This window comes from Phoxinus phoxinus, assembly GCF_949152265.1.
Source record: "Phoxinus phoxinus genome assembly, chromosome: 8".
Classification (NCBI taxonomy): Eukaryota; Metazoa; Chordata; class Actinopteri; order Cypriniformes; family Leuciscidae; genus Phoxinus; species Phoxinus phoxinus.
This window is the reverse complement of record NC_136883.1, coordinates 28,612,730-28,633,377: the sequence shown is the minus strand read 5'-3', so window position 1 is coordinate 28,633,377 and position 20,648 is coordinate 28,612,730. Positions and strand designations below refer to the sequence as shown.

General features: G+C 39.1%; 1 protein-coding gene across 2 annotated transcripts in view; it reads left to right on the top strand.

Moving 5' to 3' along the window:
- Positions 1 to 1,555: 1,555 nt before the first annotated feature.
- mgat4c (mgat4 family member C) overlaps positions 1,556 to 20,648 on the top strand; it is a 110,811-nt gene continuing 91,718 nt past the window's right edge. The window contains exons 1-2 of one of the 2 annotated variants that reach the window (XM_079621078.1): positions 1,556 to 1,964; positions 19,950 to 20,049. The gene's annotated coding sequence lies outside the window, so the exon portion shown is untranslated. The remainder of the gene's footprint in view (positions 1,965 to 19,949; positions 20,050 to 20,648) is intronic. The other variant, XM_079621079.1, reaches the window with a different exon arrangement.

Sequence of the window (20,648 nt, the reverse complement as noted above, 5' to 3'; positions counted from 1 at the left end):
CTATTCTATTCTATTCTATTCTATTCTATTCTATTCTTTTCTTTTCTATTCTATTCTAAAGTGTTACCAAAAAATTTGTCAGACAAACATTTCAACACTTTCCAAACATTCATCCGTTTTGTTTGCGCACTTGAAAATGTTTCAAGTGCGCAACCAAAATGTCCGCTTCATTTTACTATAAATAATAATAAAGGTCTACAGTTTTACAATAAAATTTTAAATTATTATAATACAACTTTGTGATGGTATTCATACATTTTTGTCAGGAAATTTTGTGCATTCACTGAGAGAAAAAAAACTTTCTGTACTTCTCTACACTGAAGAGAGAAGTATGATTTTTCAAATTTTTTACCCAAAATAGAGTGTTGTCAGCATTATTGTGTACACAACACACGCATTATAATGTCTGTTTCATTTATAGGCTACTCGAAGCCAGAGGGCGCCCTCACGCAGAAAGTCCACAAGTGAGACGCAAAGAATTCATAAAACTTATGACGTTTCAGGAAATCCATATAAGAATAAAGTATATTTAATGCAACGCTAACATAGCCTTTATCACTGTATAGAATAACAAATACAAGTTATGCCTCATTCTGTGATATAAAGCCACGTCACAAAATAAACGTATTATTTTAAACACTCGACTGACGTTGGAGTGAAAATATGTCATTAAATGTTCTCTTTTGATTCTCATTACAAGTTTGGAAAGATGTTTGGTGCGTGTTGCTTTTTTTAAATGCACCACGATCTAAGTGACTCAAACTCTCCAGATAGCACACGTACATCACGGCGACGTCTATTTGATGTGCACGTTTACATCTGGAAGACGAATTTTTTAGAGTGTTTGCTCATCTGCAATATGTCTATAGGACGTTTCCTGTAAGATGTCAAATAGACGTTTGTCTTTAAGATGCAATGATTTAGAATGTATGTTAAACTGACATCTTAAAGATGTATATCAGATGTTAGTACACAGCAGATGCTTTCAAGATGAAGTGATCTTTAACAGACATCTTGCAGACGTATGTGCTATCTAAACAGCATTTACTGCGAACTGATCTATCTGTTATGATTACAGTTCCGCGCTTCATCATGAATCACCCAGCGCATTATTTCATTAAAACGTTGATTTTTTTTGATAATCGAACTATCGAACAATTTCTGTTAATCGTGCAGCCTTAACCTCACATGCTACTAATGTAGGCTAAATGTAGGCCTATTCATCGCACAGACCAATCTTTTTCGCAGCCTATCAGCGAAATGACCTGTGTCGCACAATACCTGCATATATTATTATATGCATATATTTATTTATGTATATATATATATATATAGCCTAATGCTAGTTTTTCCTGTATTATTTTAAATGATTTAAAACAATTTTTTAATATATTTTAGGTATACTCCTTATGTGTAAATCACTTTGAATAACGCTGTAAATGTGCTCGCTTTTGCGTCACCTTTGAGTAAGTAGGCTATGCTGTCATGTCACTGGGTGAAACGACCTAACAGCCTGTTGTTTTCAGTATTTCGCTCACTTTATAGTAAGCTCATCACATTGAGTGACTGCTCTAGGCTGCCTCGGGTCGCACCACGATCGAGCATCTCGGCGGCTGGGCTCACATCCTCAGTCGGCATGAGAGGAAGGACAGGGCGGCTGCGGAGAACCGACTGCGCCGCGACAATTACATTTCGTACCAGATTTCTACCGACGTAGTCAACAGCACCGTTTTTTTTGTTTCAGTTAACACGAGGCAGACAACGTCGATGGAAAGGAAGTCTACAAGACGTCAGACTAGTGAGCTGCCTACCTAGACAGATTTTTTTGGTCATCATACCGCTTTCGTGCGCGCTCCGGGCAGCATTCATTCACTGTCGCTGTCCACACACACATGTACAGTATGTGTGAACGTGCGGAGAAGTTGAAGATGCCACTCTGAATCATCTGTGCACTTGGATCGACGGTAAGAACTCGTATTTATTATGGGAGAATTCAAATATTGTTACCAACTTGATTTCGTTAAGGATCATATAGGGACTCGCACCTGTGCATGTAACCTCTTCATATCAAAACAATATATACCACATTCTCCGTCGTTTTCACCAGTCCATTGTTGTGTTTCATGCCCAAAGCCTCAAAGTTGTCAGACGTCTTTTCCTCCACATGCTGTTGACTTCTGGGGTATTTTAAGAGAAATAAAAGGTGACTCAACTGGCATAAAGTAAGGACAGATATAACCTACATGTGTCACATTGCTCTTAAGACATTGGAAGCTTGGCATGGCTATAATGGGTGACATTTATTCAGAGAATGGGAACTTAATGGAACGTCGTGGCTCTGTGTACTGTTTATTTGTATCTAATTGTACGTTTTAAATGCTGTAAAGTGTCTTTTCTCTTTGTGAAAACTGAATGTAGTGTCAGAGAAGTGCTTGCTTCAGTAATGGATGTTTTAGAATATTTCAGACAAACATCTGACTGGGAATGATGTGAATGTGGTTTAACAGGGGTTTAGCTTCCATGTGGTTAGTTTAATATTTTACTGAATAGATCAGAAGTTAAAATGACTGTAGTTTGGGTAGTTTGTTTGTCACACTGCAGGACCATTTAAAATGAACTCTAGTGAAAGCAAAATATTGATGTTGAATAAAAATAAATTCATAGAAATGTTTTACTTGAGCTACTACCCAATTACAGTCTTAAACTTTGTGTATAGTATGCCCGGCTTTCACGGTAGCCAGGTAATGCCCTAACCTCAGATCAGTGTCTGTAATACTTTGAGCCTTTTGGACCAGTAGTTCCTCCCTTAGTGGGGTAAATCATTCATTGCAACAGATACAATCATACTGTGAAGGCTTATATATTTGAGCAAATTCAAGAGTGTCAGGTATTCTTTTTATTAAAAGTTCAGTCTTTTTCAATAGTCTACATTCAATTATGCTTCAAGATGTAAAGTAAGCATTTTGCATTTTGACCTTTATATCTTATCGTAAAAGCGGAAATGATTATTAAGATATGATTTGTTAGTAAACATCAGCACTGATAAATTATATCATTAAAGGAAAGGATGGGATTCGCAAGACATGTCTTCTGTGGCAAACTCTCTATTCTGTCCTCAGTGCTTTTGACCTGTGGGCAGTATTACCAATTCAGACATAAAGAAGCACTCCGTGCACTTTAGATTGGGAACCAGTGCCCATGTTTAATGCATATCTACCCTAGACTGTTGAATGTGGAGAAGTGGCTCAGAGAGAACATTTCTAATGAGAATAGTATTTTAGATGCAGTAAAGCCCTTTTGTGAGAGGAAAAGTCTCAGAGAGACTGAGATTAAATAAAAGAAGGGTTTATAGGGAGTAAATCCCTCCCTATTTTTTTTATTTTAGACAGACATATACCTCACTTTTGTCAAAAAGGTCTATCAAAGCTTCAAAGCCTTTATTAATATTATACAGTGATGTTGTGTACCACATTTCATCTTTGTTTTATGTATTTTTATTAGATGATTTTGAATGTGTAACTATAAGTTATAATGTTCAATACGTGGCATAGAAGTGTGTGGCTGGAACTTGTAGGTTATTAATGCACTGTTACATCCAAAGCCTTTTGAGGAAAAATACTCCATGTATATTTCAGATGCACTTCTGTGTTAAACTCGGGGCCTGTGCTGTACTTTTTGGATTTACACCTTTAGCGAATCAGCACATACAACGATGCTCTAGCTCTCATATTATGACGGATTTTCTTTTGCTAAGAGGAAAAGTTGTTTTCAGGAAAGTCTAAAAAACATACGTATATGATTACCTTATAGCAAAGTTCAACATTAATTGTACCGGTGGGACTCCTGAGGGAGTTTAATAAACTACTTTTCACGCAGTAAGTGGGACCCGCACCAGCACTTGGCATTAGTGTTTCTCGAAAGGCTTAAGCTGCAGCATCCCGCTTATCAACTCATGAGTGTCTTTTCATGAGTGAGTGAGCCAAGTCAGATATAAGAAGCGTGGGTCGGCATTATTCAACAGACAATTACACGCATTAAGAAAGCTAGAATCCCAACATCCAGCCACGATCCTACTGAGGTAAATGGTAATTAGCTGTCCTATTTTAATCCACTATAGATGTGCTCTGACATGAGGATGCCAGGCTTTGACTGTGGCAGAGGATTAAGGTGCCCGTGAATAAGTGTAGCGGGTGGAAAAGGTGTGTCAACGTTATCTCGCCCTGCTCTCGAGAGTATCCACGCTTTTCATCGCTGTTCTAGCACTGACCTCTGATTGGCCACTTCAGTGCTAAGAACGCTCACCTCGAGCAGCTGTTGTCCTGCGACTAAAGGTGCCGTCACACTGGGCCTTTTTGAGAATGCAAATTTGGACTTGGATATCGCCAACATGAGATGATGTCACACTATAGGGCTTCTGTTTAAAAATAAAAAAAATATATCACAAATAATTTTATAATTATTCATGCTACTACTACTAATTATTATTCATAATTTGAATGAATTATAATTGTCAGCAACAGACTATGATGTCATGATCTAGGGCTTCTTTACATAAATAATAAATCAAATTATTATTGTTGTTCTAATATTATTACCAATTTATGACTACCACTGCTAACAATAATTCATATTATAAATGAATGATAATTAAAAATGGAAAAATATAGCATCTGCTCCACTTTCCTGCAATAATTATCAGCAGGAGGTCATGCTGTAGGACTTCTGTTTTAAATAAATAATAAATCACAAATTATTATATACCTATCTCTCATAATTGTTATTATTATTAATAATTCAATATATATATATTTTTCTATATTGTTTAATATAGTTATTATTTAAATGACTACTACTACTACTAACAGTAATTCATTATTAAAAATGGGAAAATACAGAATCTGTGGTACTTTGTCGCAACATTGCAAGCCATTTTTTTAAAGTTATTTTTGGCCTTTTATTTCTTTATTAGATAGTATAGTGTATATGAGACAGGAAGCAATAGGGAGGAGAGAAAGGAGAACATGACAGGCAAAGGAACTCAAGCCGGGACTCAAACTCGGGTCAGCGCTGCCCACAAGGCTATTGCTCCGACACAAGTTATGAAGAAAATATCTAAAAAAGATCTTTGCATTGACCCAGGAGGTCAGTTTGTGATGTTTGCATCCTGTCATGTTCAAATCTGTCATGTTTTTTTTTTCATATACCGGTATTAGAATTCACCAAACACAGACGAGTCTTCCTCGCATGAGCTTGCGATTCCGTTCTCCAGCATTTGTGTGTAAATGAGAGTGAATGTGTCCAGTTTACTTTTACAGATCACAAATGCTGGTTATTTCTCAAAAAGGCCTTTATTAAACCTTGAACTGTTTTTCTGTTTAAGAGTGTGATTTAACAAGGTTAAGGTGTTTATAGCTCCCTCCAGTCAACAGACACGAACACAAGGCGTTCTTCTTTACGGGCATTTATTAGTCAAAACATCCTCGATGCCATCAAACATGCCGTGAGAACTAAATAAAAACAAACTCACATAAGTTACAGAAATAAGAATATTCTCACAGAGAATAGCACATTAATAAATAAACACAACGTTAGATTGACTGTTAATAAACTGTCACACAGTTATGCTTTACATTGATAATCACACATGAAAAGAACTATGCATACCTCATTGGCCGCGTTAACTCCAGGGAGTGTAAAACAGGTAACAAAGGCAACTTCTCTTCCGTGTGTCTCTCAGTGAACTTACAAATGTAATGATATTACCAATATCAAACTTTACGAGCCGCAGTTAGCTCGGCAGGCTACATTCTCCGATGCTGGTGTAACATCAATAAACGTCTGAACCAACCAAACCTCAGAACAATAGTTCCGCTATATAAGCCTACATAAACAAGTCAGCGTGTACACATATTTCAAAGTAAAAGAAATGCAGATAAATATAAATATATTATGATGTATTTAAACGTGGTTACTTATTAAATTAAAACTATTCTTTTATGGAACTTAAATTATGCAACTGTCTCTGCTGGCAGCTACACTCCCACCAAATCACTGGTGATTTCTTATTAACTTAATAAACATAAGATTTCAACTTAAAATTATGAGACTTGTTTTAAGTGAGGTAGCAACAACCAAGACTGCATTAATCAGCTTCAAGCAGGGTTACCGTCTTGTGGATAGGCCGTTCTAGGCAAGTCTGCTTTGTGAGCCGCTTTCCTTGGTCATCTAGTGCTGATTCACTGATCAGCAATCGCAGCTTTCTCACATGTCCATCTTCACCAGGATACACTTCAGTGACTTTGGCGAGTTTCCACTCATTTCGTGGTGCATTGTCATCTTGCACAATCACTATATCGTTGACCTGTGCATTTCTGCGGGTTTTGTGCCATTTTTGTCTCTCTTGAAGATTTAACATGTACTCCTTTTTCCACCTAGACCAAAACTCATTGGCTAAGTGCTGAACTTTACGCCATCTTTTGCGAAGATAAAGGTCTTCTTTCACGAAGTCTCCAGGTGGTGGCAAGACTATGGAAGACTTCATCGTCAAAATGTGATTAGGCGTAAGAGGCTGTGGCCCAGCTGGATCACTCAGCAAATGTGCTGTTAAAGGTCGGCTGTTTATAATTGTCATTACTTCGTAAAGGTAAGTTCTCAAAGATGAACTGTCAAGTCTTTGGGATGCCTGATCTAGAATGGACGTCAACACACTTCGTATTGTCCTGATCTGCCTTTCCCAGGCTCCGCCCATGTGGCTCGCAGATGGAGGATTCATGACAAACTCACAGCCCAATTTCTTAAGGCATTCCTGATCCATCTCTTTAACCGCTTCCAGGAACTCACGTCTTGCGCCAACAAAGTTGGTGCCCTGGTCAGAACGAAGTTGTCGAACATTACCACGCAGAGCAATGAGAGCACGAAGAGCATTGATAAAAGCATCGGTCGTCATATCATCAAGCACTTCTAGGTGCACAGCACGAGAACACAGACAAGTGAATAGCAGGCCATAACGCTTCACTTCCCTCCTTCCATCTTTAACGTAGAATGGCCCGAAACAATCCATCCCACAATATGTAAAGGGGGGCGTTGTCTCCATACGTTCACGAGGTAAGTCTGCCATTCTTTGTTCCTCTGTACACCTTCTGAACTTTCGACACTTGACACACTTGTAGATGTAGGACGACACCGCATGACTGCATCCAATTATCCAGATCCCGTTAGCCCTTAGCTCATTCATTGTAATGCCACGTCCTTGGTGTTGCACTCGCTGATGGTAGTGTGCAACCAGTAACTTTGTTATGTGACTGGTCTTTGGTAAGACTGCCGGGTGCCTGATGTGAGGGTGCAGTGCAGCATGCTCTAATCGACCTCCCACCCTGAGGATGCCTTGTCCATCCACAAAAGGATTTAGCCTTTGCAGGTTGCCTTTGGTTATTTCCTCCTTGCACTGAAGACTTTGAATCTCCACAGAGAAGTTATTCCTCTGGACGATGCTTATGATGGTAAGTTCTGCATCTTCTCTCTCTTCCAAGCTGCTGGCTTCGTTGGTTCTTGATGTCAACCCTTTGAACTCTTTGACACATCGCTTAAGTCTAGCAATGGCTTTGACCAACCTCGTCCAGCTGGAGAACTTGAGAAAGCGTTTGAGCAGTGAATCTTCTGTTGTCGATGTCTTATGCACAAAGACCTTACGAACTTCTGGGTCTTCAACTGCAATGTCTCCCACCTTACTATCTCCACTGGGAAGCTCTTCACACCAAAGAAAATCTGGACCGTTAAACCAGTTAGAAACTATGAGCTCTTTTGCCTTAAGGCCTCTTGACGCATGGTCAGCTGGATTTTCTTCCGATGACACGTATCTCCATTGACTTGGTTTGGTACTGTCCTTGATGCGCTGAATGCGGTTTGCCACAAAAACATGGAATCGTCTTGCATCATTGTTGACGTATCCAAGGACGACCTTGGAGTCAGTCCAGAAGAATTCCTGGACCTCTGCTATATCCAACTCCTTTCTGAGCAGATCACTTGTACGCACAGCAACAACAGCTGCTGAAAGCTCAAGTCTTGGAACAGTTGTGACTTTCGTAGGAGCCACTCTGGCTTTGCCCATCACCAAAGCACAGTGAGTTTGTCCTGATGTCCCGATCACTCTCAGGTAGCTGCACTCTCCATATCCTGTGATGCTAGCATCAGAGAAGTGATGGAGCTCATATTTCCGGTCTTCTGGAAAACTTGCTGGAAGGTAACATCTGTCTATCTTGAGATCACCTAGATTCTGTAGGTCCAAGAGCCAGGATTCCCATTGTGGTCGAAGATCATCTGACAGTGGTTCATCCCATCCGACTTTGTCCCGGCACATTTGTTGAAGCATCTGCTTTCCGACTAGAACGAACGGTGCTACAAAGCCAAGAGGGTCATAGACAGAGGCAACGGTCGATAACACTCCTCTTCTAGAGAACGGTTGTTCACTCACCACTATTCTGAATCTGAACTGATCTGAGGTAATGCACCAGTTAACCCCTAGGGCTCTCTCCATTTGGTACTCTCCCAAGGCTAGGTCTTGATGTATGGCTGTTTGAGCACACTCTTCTTTGGGAATTGATTCTAGCACCTCCTGGCTGTTAGAAACAAATTTATGGATGCGTAGCTTGCCATTGCTACAAAGCTGTCTTGCTTCACTGACTAGCTGCTTCGCTGCTTCTTCTGTTGACACACTGGTCAGTCCATCATCCACATAAAAGTTTCGTTCAATGAAGCGGATGGATGCTTCACTGAAACGACCTTGCCCTTGTGCAGCAATGTGTTTGAGGCCGTAGTTTGCACAGCCAGGTGACGAGGCTGCACCAAACAAGTGCACTTTCATCCGAAAGACGGATGGTTCGAAGTGGTAGTCCCCATTCTCCCACCAGAGAAACCTTAGATAGTCTTGGTCTTCTGCTCTTACGTGAAATTGATGAAACATGCGCTCTATGTCGCACATTATTGCTACTGGACCCTTACGGAAACGACAGAGAACACCTACCAACGTATTGGTCAGCTCTGGCCCAGTAAGCAGATGATCGTTCAATGACACGCCTTGAAACTTTGCTGAGCAGTCAAACACAACGCGTATCTTGCCTGGTTTTTGTGGGTGATACACCCCGTGATGAGGGATGTACCAAGCAGGGCTCTTGTTGATTTCTTCTTCAGGAACTTTCTCAGCATCTCCACGCGTCATTGTTTCGTTCATGAAGATTAAGTAGTCCTTGTGGTACTGTTTGTCTTTCTCAAATCTCTTTCTCAAACACGTAAGGCGATGAACAGCACATTTCCTGTTGTCTGGCAGACTCGGCCTGTCTTCTTTAAATGGCAAAGGCATTTCACAGTGACCGTCAGACTTGATCTTGATTCCTTCCTCCATTATTGAAATGAAGCGAAGATCTTCTTGTGAGAAGTGAGCATCCTCCACGCTTCTTTCATTAAAGTCTGACTCCAATATCTTCATAACATTTTGCGGAGTGACTAACTCCTTGACTTGTGTTCGACATATGTATCGGACTTCATTTGTCAAATTGGCAGACGACTGAAGGCATGGCATTACTTGTCTGACAATAGTCCTGTGGCTGCTTCCAATTGCATCTCCGTAGTCGACACAGGAACTACCAGGGCCAACAATACTCCAGCCGAGGTCTGTTTTTTGAGCAAAAGGCTCCTCGTCTCTGCCTGACACAACTTCTCTGGGTAACAAGGCTTGAGAACAATTGTAACCTATGAGCAGACCAACGTCACAGTCAATTAAAGGAGCAATCTCTTCTGCAAGATGCTCTAGATGAGGCCATGCTCTTGCTGTCTTGGGTGTGGGAATGTGACTTACATTGACAGGAATGAAGTCTCTTGAATAGGTTACCGGAAGAGTGATTTTCTTCGCTGAATAAAACCCTCTGATCTGCAACCCAGTTACCTTCTGACTTGGAATGACTGTACTTCTCGATGACAATGTTGAAAGTTTTAGTTGCACTGGTTCCTTCTGTGTGTCCAGAGCATCTGCCTTTTCTTTTAGGATAAAGGTGGTGTCACTTTGGTTATCCAGTAAAGCATATACGAGAACTTCATGCTCTGGGCTACATGTTGTTGACAACCACACTGGAATAACGGTGGACGTGTATGTTCCATTCATGTTTTGCACCACACGGTTAGAGGTGGCTTCCTTATAAGCTTCCTTTGACTGCTTAGAATCTGTCCTTTCCTTTGACCTCTCCTTCTCTTTGGCTTGGTTCCAACTCTCCTTTCTCTCGTCATCTCTGTGATCCTTCTTTCCGTCATCCCTGACCCGGTCTTCATGCAGACAGGTTGGGTGCTTCCTTTTACATGTGTCGCAGACACTCCTCCATTCACAGTTCTTAGAACGGTGCCCTGACTTCAAGCATCCAAAACACAGTCCTTTAGTTTGCACAAACTTGACTTTTTCTGAAATTGACTTTTCTTTGAACTTTCGACATGTTTGAATGCCATGGTACAACTTCTCACAAAAGACACATGTTTTTGGGTCTGGGTTTTCTTCTGAGCTGCTTGCCAGCACCTTTGCACCAACATTTCGAGGCTTTGGTGTCTTAACCTTTTCACTATCACCAGACTTCAAAGCATGAAGAGATGTCACAGGGTTGCATGCTATCTTGGCTTCTCTTGCAACAAACTGAACAAATTCGCTAAAGCTTGGAAAATCATGTGTTGATTCTTCAACCGTCAGGACCTTTCTGTTCCATCTGGCTATTAGCCAATCAGGAAGCTTGTTGAGCATTCTTTGGTTTTCACCGCAGTCATTTAGGACAGCAAGACTCTTGATCTGCAACATTGCTGCTTCACAGCTTCGTAGAAAATCTGAGAATTCTCTTAGTTCAATGCTGTCTTTGGGTCCTATTTTTGGCCATGAAGTTATCTTATCCCTGAAGGCCTTGGCAATCACAAAGGGGCTTCCATACCTTTCTTCCATGATGTCCAATGCTGAATAGTAGGCTGCATCTGTGCCTAGCAGGAAGTAACCTTCAATAGCTTTCTTTGCAGGTCCTCCAACATACTTGCGGAGGTAGTAGACCTTCTCATTCACTGGAATATTCTTTCTACCGATCAATGTCTCAAAGGACGTTTTCCAGTCTTTGTACCTTAGTGGATCTCCATTGAAAACAGAAGGCTCTGGTATTGGGAGATGGCTTGCGCTGATCGACTCTGTTATTGCTTTGGCAAGTGCTGTGGTGCTATCTTCTTGATGAGCAATGGCAGCAGGTTGCGCACTTTCCACAGTCTGTCTCACCATAGCAGGTTGTACATGTGTGGCGTTTTGTGGTGTTGTCACATGATGCACAGAAAGACTTCTTTGGGTAGTTTTAGCTTCGGTTTTCACATGCGTACTGCTATGGAGCAACTCTGATATCTCTTCGTCCGAACCCACTTCCTGTTCGTAGACCTGTAGACGTGCTTTTGCAGCATTCATTTTTTTAACTGTCTCTAAGCGCTCTAACTGCCTGCGCTTCTCCTCTAATACATTTTTTCTTGCAGCATTTTCTTCTTCTTGTAGTGCAAGCCTCTTTCTGTTCTCAACTTCGAGGTTCCCAAGCTCTTGTTCCTTAAGTTCCATGTCCTCTAATACCTTTAATGTGGCTTGAGTGGCAGCTAGCTCTGCTGCAGCTTCCAGTTTCTTTGAAGAGGTCTGGCTTGATCGCTTTGAACTGGTCTGGCTTGATCGCTTTGAACTGGTGCTTGCAAACTTTGAACTTCGCGCACATATACTAGACCTTTTGGAGGTTGCACGTGTAAGCACTGAGCCAGTCTCAGTCCAGTATGCTCGTTCTTTGTGAGTGTCTGGTATCTTTTCTCTTAATTCAAGAGAATCCTCTGCATGTTCCAATAGCTTTCCTGAGACAGCATCACACGTGTCTACTCGGCGGCGCGTCTTGCCATCCGGAGTAGTGTGTTGGCGTAAATCTTGATAAGCTTGTTTTACACTTGTTGAAGCGTTACTGATCTTGGTTATGTAGGTTTGCAGGATTTCAGTGGAGGATGTTCCATCGATTGCTTTCCTAGTCTCTTTAGCAAGAACTTTCCATTTGTCATAAGAGGTAGTAAAGCGATGTTGAAGCTTTTTAGTTTGGCTGTCATACAGTTCTTGACCCTTTTCAGTAAGCTCTCGGGTTCTTTGGCTTCTTCTTAGACTTTCTTCTACAGCAGCTTGGGTCTCTACAGCTACCTCAGTCTCTTTTGATAGGTTTGCATCTATATCAAGGTCTTTAAACTGCTGCTGTAAACCTGTGGCTTCATTGTTAGCATCTAAGCCCTTTTCATTTGTCTCATACTCGTGCTCAGACATTTTTATCTTTTTTTTTAATTGGCACCTTAACACCTTTTGTTTAGTAGCTAAAACTTAGTAGCTAAATAAAGTAGCTAAATAAAGTAAGTGACAAACCTAGCTTAATGTTACAGTAAGCTTTTGTTTAGATTGTAATTATGTACCTTAACTTTACCTTTAGATTTAACCAAGTATGTTTTTACAGTGCTAGAAACACTTTCCACAATGCAAATTAACTTATTTTCACTTAAAACAGAATAAACACTTCTCTTAACACCAAAATAATAAAATAAAATAAATTAAATATTATGATGGGCCCTTTAAATAATTATTTACCTTTCAAATAGCTTAGCAGGCCCTTTAAATAATTATTTACCCTTCAAATAGCTTAGCAGTAAATAACTTGGTGAGTTGAGCAATCACTTCCACATGTAAACATGCACATCACAAATTAACATTTAACTTTTAGCACTTATAGAGCCCCTTTAGCAGTTGAAGGTTATTCCACTTCTTAATATTTAACTTGTTTTAAATATTCGACTTCTTGTAGGTTTAACCATGCAATGCTCCCGGGTTCTGATTGCCTCTTAATATGTTAACGTTGTATGCACAGTCTTATCTTTTGACGCTCACATTCAATGTAAACGTGGGTTCAGCTCCGTCGACGGACGGCAGGCGCGGATCATCATCTCCCCCACGTCTCCACCTCGTGTCGAGCAGGCTGAGTTCTCACTATAGCTCCCTCCAGTCAACAGACACGAACACAAGGCGTTCTTCTTTACGGGCATTTATTAGTCAAAACATCCTCGATGCCATCAAACATGCCGTGAGAACTAAATAAAAACAAACTCACATAAGTTACAGAAATAAGAATATTCTCACAGAGAATAGCACATTAATAAATAAACACAACGTTAGATTGACTGTTAATAAACTGTCACACAGTTATGCTTTACATTGATAATCACACATGAAAAGAACTATGCATACCTCATTGGCCGCGTTAACTCCAGGGAGTGTAAAACAGGTAACAAAGGCAACTTCTCTTCCGTGTGTCTCTCAGTGAACTTACAAATGTAATGATATTACCAATATCAAACTTTACGAGCCGCAGTTAGCTCGGCAGGCTACATTCTCCGATGCTGGTGTAACATCAATAAACGTCTGAACCAACCAAACCTCAGAACAATAGTTCCGCTATATAAGCCTACATAAACAAGTCAGCGTGTACACATATTTCAAAGTAAAAGAAATGCAGATAAATATAAATATATTATGATGTATTTAAACGTGGTTACTTATTAAATTAAAACTATTCTTTTATGGAACTTAAATTATGCAACTGTCTCTGCTGGCAGCTACAGTGTTGCTTGGGTGCACCATGTTCAGTTGAACTGAAAGACTACTGATGTGATGCATGTGCAGGCGCTAATTGTGTCTGTCTTCCACTCTGTGAAAGGTGAAATTACTCTCAGGACAGGTGAATTTAATTTCCCTCGCATGGGGAGGAAGAAGCAGGGTTTTGGCTCAGTGGTTTTGATGAATGCAGGCTGAGAGAGGGTGAGGAAGAGGCAGAGTCACTGTATAGTCATAAGAGGAGGAAAGTGGGAGGAATCTGGGCCATCTGTTAGACTTAGCAAGTGATATTTTGTGGGCAATGATGACGTCGTTGAACCACACAAAACAGGCTTTGTTGTGAAACTTGAAGCCAAAGCCTGATTTGTTAGTGATAGAGGTGCTTTGGCTTCACAATCTGTCTCTGCTTTTTAAGACAAAGTCATATTTAATCCAAGTAACCTGCTTTCTCTGTTTGATTTGCAAATTGAAATTCTGGCTAATAAGATTCATTAACTGGCAGTTACAGCTTAGCCTTGTTGTGGTTGTGGTTACACCATTAAACTTTATTAAACTGATTAATCATATTTGATCATAGTTATTCTGTCCAATCACAGTTATTTGAGTTAATCCCAATTTAAAATTTAAGTTCTTAAAGAAATGGGATATATTAGCGAGAAAATCACAATCGACCAGGGAGTTAAGAATAAAGAATATAAATAAATAAAAAACACTGTTATAAACTACTAAAATAAGTCTTTCTTAAGGAATTAAGAATTATGTGTTTAGTCAGACTGTATATTATTATATGATATGATATGATATATTATATTATATTAAATCATATTATATTATATGTTATTAATTTTCACAGCATTGAAGTTTCTCATATGGGCCTATTTTATTATTATTATATATTATATATATATATATATATATTATAGGCCTATATAATTCCAAGTAAAAACGTTATGTATTACACTATGTGACATGAATAAAACAATCACAATTATTTGTATGACAATTAATCGTTAGCACAAAATTCATGATCATGACAGGCCTACATATAATCAGTTTACTATGGTTTACATTTAATGAGATACAACTATGAATGAAGAACTGACTTCTGTGGTGATGATACCAATCTATCTAAACAGTGCACCTTTTCATCTGAATTAAAAATTAAAAATATGTCAGTTTTTCCAGTTTGTTTAGTATTTATTTACTGCCCCTGATTCATTTTAGATACAGCTCGTGAATATTTATTATTTACACATTTAACTGCATCAATATTTAAACAGACTTTGCAACAGTACTTTTGTTTGCAGATTTGAAGGCTGCTTATTGGATAACTAAATGTAAACATCATCTGCGACTATGTTACTATTCTTAGAGCGTATGACCTACAAACTAGGTCTTGTTGTAGGAACAAATGTTCCTGGCAAATTAGGCATAAGGTTAACTGCAAATTAGCTAGCTGCTACTGAGCCACTAATGTGAACTTTGTCGCAATATAAGCAAGACTTTGAACAGTTCAACTCTTCCCTGGTTAGTTGCTGTCCTTGAAAACAGGTAACTCTGGTTAGAGAGTTAACACCAGTGGATTTTAATGATAAGTTGGGTATTAAAAGAACATTTGTATCTTTGAGATAAGCACAGAAAATAAGTTTAACGCATGTTAGCTGAAAGGCAAGAGAGAGGATAGGTTAAATCATCCACAAATATCTGATTTCAGGCTATGACTTATGCAGCTCTGTAGTAGTTATGTTGTATTAACCAGTGCAGTTCGTGAGTTGGTTTGGTATAGCCGGAAAAAAAGCTGTGCTTTGTGATGTTTTACAATGTTATTGTTTCTTGAGCATGGGTAATAATTAAGACCTTGATTATTTTGTTAATCATGATTATCTTGTTTTCCGAGTTGAATGCCAACACGAGGGGCAATTATTAAGTGATGATAATGTTTATTTTATTAGTGTAAGGAAATTAATCGTTTTGCACATTAAGGGATCTTGATTAGATCAAATTAGATCTGAGTTAGATTAGAAGTAAGATACTATCGGCTGTCCTGAAGTTAGACAATGGAGAATTGAGGTGGGTGGTATCATTTTAACCTGGTTTCACTGACACAAATCACGGTGATAAATTATTATATTTTATGCAAGGCTCAGTGCTACAGAAATGTGTTTTATTAAAAGTACACTATGTGACTTTTGGCTCTCTAGCAGTTAATAAATCAAACTGCATGTGTCTTAAGAACATTGTAGCCGGAGCTTCTTCTCTCTGTTTATGTAATTATGTTATTATATGTACGAGTCATGCAGGTGCATGGGCTACTCCACAGCGGTTGTCATCCCGCCCGGTCCAAAATAGTCTGAATATAAACACTTATTATAGGCGTACCATAGTGATTGAGGGTAAGACAAAAACACTGTTTGGAAGATGGATTCATGATGTACTCGCTAATTATATCAATTTTGAACATAAAGTCACATAGTGTACCTTTAAACAATGGAACCAGTTTATTTTACAGTCCTGTTATCCATATATTGCAATAACTAGCAATAACTATTGGGTAATAACTAGGTACTAACTCTGAACCAACCCCTAAACCTAACCTTAACACATGTAGTTGCCTTATATTACCCAGTACTTTAAGTACACATACGTAAAATAATGTAAAATAAAGTAAAATAAAGTGCAACTGAGTTTGGTATTCAGTGGCTCTTTCATGTGGTTTGTAGTAAGTGCTGCGGAAGGAAAAGGGCAGTTGTTTTGGTCAAATGCTGTAGTGTCCTGCTTTAGGTGACTCATTGTATCTGACTCATGACTTATTTTCTGCTGCTCATTTGAGTGACAAGACATGATGTCCCTCTGTTATTGGCTTGTTCGCTACAGAAGCATTATGTCAAATCAACAATCTGGATGGCTGGGTTTATACCTATGCATGCAACTATTTGGTGGCATGGATATACTGTTTGCTGCCAATTTTGTTTTGCTAGCGTATGGGTCAGGGGAGGGGATAAATAAGCAATTTTGGCAACACTTTACAGTTACATTTGTTAACATTAGATAACTAAATTGATTAACTAACAATGTTTTCATCTCAAACATGTACAAAACTTACAATAATCCTCTGATTTTGTGTTACTCATTTACACTGCATGCTAATGTTTATGTAGTTCCAGTTTCAAAATGATTTTGCTTTCAATACAGCCTGCATCATGCGACAATCTTTTATTTGCATGATCAGGAAAAATGTATTCAGACTACAAAAGGTAGCCCATTACAGAGCACATTAATTCCATGCATTACTCTTTCCAGCCTTCAGGGGTTTTGGGTATTGGCACTTGCATGAAAGGAAAAGGTGAGCATGCCCAGAGAGCTCTCTCATTTCCAACCCTCCTGCATCCCAGCATGTGTGCCTGTGGGTAACAGTCAGCAGAAGAGACACAACATTTCCCCAAGACGTGCTTGCTTTTCCCCTAAAAACTCCTCATCTTGTCAGTACTAAATCAGTAGCCAAATTATTTAAGCTAATGTAATGAAAAACGCTAGTATCTCGTTTGTCGCACAGAGACATTTCATTACTATTTTATTGCTATTTCATTACCTTCACAAAAACAAGTTAATGCATGTGGATCTGGAGCAGAGAGATGTTCCGAGCGATGGGGACAGTGGAGATTGTAATGTTTGGTAATAGGCAGCCTGTCAGCTTGGAGCCGTCTTCTCAACTCAAAGGAAGCACGCGGAAGTTCTCCATGAAATATGCATCAATCGAAGTGAAAGAAAGAACAAGGGCAAAACTGTGTGTTTGTTGTGGGGGGTGGGGTATTGGAAACGGTGTTTTAATGAAGAGCCAACTCTCTTGCAACAGCTGTTTAGATTGAAGCACCTTAGACAAGGCTTCGGAAATACACGCATCCTCATGGACAGATGAGAGGCAGGATGTAAGTTACTTGAAATGGCGGAGATCCATGTGTCTCCTTCAAGACAGATTTGTACAGACAGAGTTTATACACACTAGTGACACTACCATTCAAAAGTGTAATAATAATAATAATAATTCATTACATCTATATAGCGCTTTTCTTGACACTCAAAGTGCTTTACATAGAAGGGGGAATCTCCTCACTCACCACCAATGTGCAGCATCCACCTGGATGATGCGACGGCAGCCATATTGCGCTAGAACGCCCACCACACACCAGCTTACTGGTGAAGAGGAGACAGAGTGATGAAGCCAATCAGTATATATATATGGGGATGATTAGGAGGACATGATGGACAGAAGCCATTGGGCAGTATGGGGTCAGTAAGATTTTTTTTATTTTTTTAAGAAATAAATTGAATCAAATGTATCAAAAATATTAAGCCTATTTTTGCACTTTATTTTGCAGTCCGGTTCCCCATGTACTTATTGTAGTAATTGCCATAACTAGGTAATAACTAGGTACTAACCCTAAATCTACCCAACCGTAACCTATGTAGCTACCTTATATTTTAGATATCTTAATATATACTGTAGCCTATATCAACTAAATTTTAAGATGCTACTTCTATATTAACCCAATGTTACTATTTTAACCATTTATTTTGTTTTTAGCACAGTGGCAATATGAAAAGACTGTTCTATAATTTTGGAAAAAAACATGTTTTTATATCATCACTTAATATTTTTCTCACATGGCTCTTTTTATACATTGATGTGTTTATATCATCACTTAATATTTTTCTCACATGGCTCTTTTTATACATTGATGTGTTTATATCATCACTTAATATTTTTCTCACATGGCTCTTTTTATACTTTGATGTGTTTATCTCTTACACATCATGCGTCTTGTGGTGCCATCTCAAAGAGGCACAACATCTCTTTCTCGGACCTTTACCATGTCTGTTTCCTGCTGGTGGAATGATCTGCCTAACTCAACCAGAGCTGCTGAGTCCGTAGCCATTTTTAAGAAATTGCTGAAGACGTATATTTTCCGGCAGCACTTGATCAAGTAATACTAACACTTTCTCCTCTATTCTATCTAAAAAAAATGTTTAAAAAAAAACTACGTTAGATTGAACTGCGAAGGGTCATAGCACTTACATACTGTTGTCCTACTGCTAGTTTATTTGCTTCTATTGTTCTCATTTGTAAGTCGCTTTGCATAAGAGCGTCTGCTAAATGAAAAAAATGTAAATGTGTTTATATCATCACTTAATATTTTTCTTACATGGCTCTTTTATACATTGATGTGTTTATATCATCACTTCATATTTTTCTCACATGGCTCTTTTATACATTGAAATATGAAGCTGCCTTCCTAAAATCAACCGCAATGCAACTTTTTTAGTATGTGTCCCACCAAAAGAGATTTATTGATTGATTGTAGTTTGCATACCTATCAGTCTTCCTCTTCTTTTAGTTATGATTTGCATGGAAACGAAACAGTCAGTGGATAAGTTAACTTTGCACAAACCGGTTATAGTTAAATGGTTTAAAGCTGTAATATTTCTTGTTCAAATTGGCCCTTCATCTCAAAAAGATTGCTGACCCCTATTCTAGACGCTCATTTGTCAGTGCTTAAATGAATCCTGTGAATTATTGATACCAATTAAGCACATAGTGTTCAGAGTCTCATCGGGGTTAATTCTAAAATCCGCAGGGGCCAGATGAGCACTGTTTCTTTAAGACCACATGAAGTGCTATAGGAGGAAAGCCAATGAAGAGCAGGGCTTACACACATGTCAGAGAGACAGAAAGAGTGCATATTAGAGAGAAAGACGGGGGAGAGAGACCGAGAGAAGAGTGTCTGCTCGCTTCAGCAGGCCATTGCCATTATGATGAATGTTTGCTGCACATTTTTGTGAGCCAATTATCTGCTCCTGTGTGAGTCATGGAGATCATTTAGGCAGGTGGGGAGCTACACACACACACACACACACACACACATACAGGAGAGGATATAAAAGCATTCATGTTCCTGTATTCTGACCATTTCACATATTACCCCCACTCGTTTACTCCATCACTCTGTTTGATACACAAACCACAGTTCTTGGAAACACTTCTCTCTCTCTTGTTCTCTGTGATGGAATAAATGTTATGTGTTTCCTGTGTGTTCACAGTTCAGGCTGTGATGCTGTTAAGCTCTGAATGGGAAATCGTCCCCTCTCACTTTCACCCCTTTCACAGCCTCTCGTCTGCGTTCTTTTTCTGTACCATTTTGCTTAAAGGAACAGTTCAAACAAATTTTTTTTTCAATTGTTATAAAATTGTTTAAATTTACTCTCCCTGGTGTCATTTCAGATTCCCCTCTCCCCTGTTGGACACAAAAGGAGAAATTTGAAGAATCAACATGTAGTTCTTTTCCATATTACAACATTGTGACCATGACGCTCCAATAAAGGTACCACAAAAATAGTCTATATGACTTTTGCACTATAATCTATAGAAGATTTTCAGTGATTAACAGAACATTTGGCCCCTTTTTCACAAAAGTAAATGCATGAGTATTCATGTACATTTTAACTACATTTAGATGCATGCGGTGTAACAGCCAGTTGTTGCAAAGTTTGAGCTTTACTCACTGTTAGGTAGCCTATACTCTTTAGCTTTAGGTTAGCTGTTTTTAGGCGTGTGGTGGTCCGATGTTGGATCAGGGTGTAGCTGATGGCTGTTATCGGAAATCTGGAGAGATTGATGACACCCGGGGCAAAGCGCTGTCTGCGGGGCAGGCCACCACCATAAATCAGTGAGAAGTGGGTTACGCCAGGTCAGCTTTTCTCCACCTGACACAATTTTCCACACATCTCTATTTTACACATAATCCGTTAACATACTGTATGAAGTGAACGCTTAAGAGTGGAGCTGTGCGATAAAGCTAAAACACACACTCTCAGAAAAAAAGGTACAAAGCTGTCACAGGGCAGTACCCTAAGGTGCACAAGCTAAAAGTTACTAATATGTGCACTTAAGGTACTATTATGTACCATTTATGGATAAATA